Below are 2,462 nucleotides of genomic sequence, written 5' to 3'. Positions count from 1 at the left end.
TTCCAAAGCATAGGAGCATGAGAATAAAAATGCTCTATCACCCCTAGAGCGAAGCTGTGTCTTTTATTATGGGTTGTTTGAAAAACGCATGCTCTGGAATTTGATATACTCCTCCTAGGCGATTAATCCAATCACCACAAAACTCGGTCAGCATGAAGTCAAGACACTGATGATGCTAAATTGCCATTAGATTTTTGATATCTCAAACGGTTTGGCCGTGGCGAGGCAACGAATTTATGGCAAGAAAAGGGAATCAGGAAGTGTGTTATAACTTATGCAAACATTGATTTTTTTTTTATGAAACTTCAGCTGTGTGTTCGATGTAGGAGTCTGATCACATGGATGTGACTATTGTGAGTCAAAGTTATAGCGCCACCATTTTAGACTATATGAATTTTATTCTACTCCTACAGGGTTTATACAATTTACAAAGTTATAGCGCCACCAACTGGCAGCAGGAAGTGTGGCACTTTCAGCATGCTTTGAGATCACCTTCTTATTTTTACCCCATTTTCTTCAAACTTTATCAGAATAATATTAAAACATGGCAGATGTAGTGCTTTGAAAAGAATCGTGATATCTCAAACACTGTTGCCTTGGCAGAGCATCAAACTTTAATATTTGTTTTGGATGCTTTTGAGACACTTAGCATGCTTCAAATTGCATGAAACTCCATACACACATTAGGTTTGTTATCGAGTAGACATGGGAAAAGCCTTAGAAACCATTGGGGAGGAGGGGCTCTATAGCGCCACCTTAAAGTGCAGTAAATGTAGAGTGAATTTGACATAGTCATTCGAAGTTTAACCATTTTAAATGCCTATTACCTGCTGTGCACAGTTGGCGGGGCCATCGGGCTTGAGCACGCCATCGCTGCTTGCAGCTATATTTATTATTCTTTTCCAAACATATCGCATTTTTGTGCGCCTTGTGCTACATTCGACGTACATGTACGAAATTAGGTACATGCATGTTGGGGAGACTTAAAAGAACTGTATTTGAGTTCTATTGCTGGATCTAATGTAGTGTGGCAATCGCTCCCGGGTGTCGGTCAGAACACAGGAACAAGACCATTAACTGAATTGAGGGTGTTTAATAAACTTTTGCAGTAGGCATGGGCATACAGTCTTTCAAAATGTATATACTTATATACATGTGTGTGGTTCTGAAACAAACAAATAACTATTATGAATAACAGCATTATTAAATAAATATCCATACACATTCATTCCGATAACTGAACAGTAACAGATGAAACTCACACTATTAACACAGTCAGTAGCATACAATCTGCCGCTAGGGGGTGTCACGTGTACATAAATGTGACTGGCAATAATACACGTGCAACAGATGATACTGAATATAACTGCTCAAAAGATTCTTATCAAACAATATATAATCCCCAATATAAATAATATAGCATTAGAGGCATAACATGTAAATATACACAGAGATTAATGAAAATAAACAAGGGAATTGCCACAGTAACTCTAGCATCATGTCAGTCAGACATTAGCGATTAATATCAAAATATAACACCCCAAAATGATTTTCTTAATTATTAAGTAACAGATGAAGATAGAACCACTTACTATTCAGCATTGACACACACAATATAAGTATCAAACTCTCCGAACACGGTGAATTCTTTCAGCTGCGCAGTCCCATGTTAAGCACTTGCTTCTCCATCTTTATTGAATCTGCACGCAACAGAGCTCTGCCTGTGGTCGTCGCGTGCGCTCAGGGAGAGTTGGAGCGCATCAATATGCGTCAAAGATGCGCATACATGATTATTGCATAATCTGCACTACCTTTCGTACAATACATGTACTGTCCCAGTACCTACAAAAATGTCTCTTGGAGCAAAGTAGCCTACTAAACGCAACAGGAAGTCAGTCATTTTGAATTTCCTGTGATCATTGTGTAATCATAAGGCTTGTGCGACACTAAATTGCGAAGATCTTGAGTTTTTGTCAAAGGGCGTGTCCGTAGTGGCCTGACAAAATTTTGATGTTTCGCCATGAAACAGGAAGTTGTTGTAATTAAGGCAAACAATATTCAGTTATAGTATTAGCAAAGAGTTTAGAACCCAAGAGGCGACACTGATATTTTTTGGCTAACAGCCACTAGATGGTGCTATGGTATCGCGGCCGCCATTATGGGGTGAAAATACTAACTGGACCATAGAATCTTTCACATCTTACACACCCAAAATCTGCAAATTTCACTGCCAAATCAGAAGCGCAACAGAACATTTTTTTAAATTAAGTCATCAGTAAATTGTATGGCTCCTACAGTAAATGTTGTATTGTCTTATATATGTTTTATTTTACCAGTTGTGGAATCCAACTATTCATCCATCTGAGGTAACGTAGTTAGCCTACTTTACTGAGTATTTCCATTTTATGCAACTTTACACATTTATTAATAGTAAATTAATAATTAATACATTTAAGATCATC

The sequence above is a fragment of the Chanodichthys erythropterus genome, chromosome 8, assembly GCF_024489055.1.
Source record: "Chanodichthys erythropterus isolate Z2021 chromosome 8, ASM2448905v1, whole genome shotgun sequence".
NCBI classification, from domain to species: Eukaryota; Metazoa; Chordata; class Actinopteri; order Cypriniformes; family Xenocyprididae; genus Chanodichthys; species Chanodichthys erythropterus.
The sequence above is the reverse complement of the archived record's forward strand: the minus strand, read 5'-3'. Positions refer to the sequence as shown.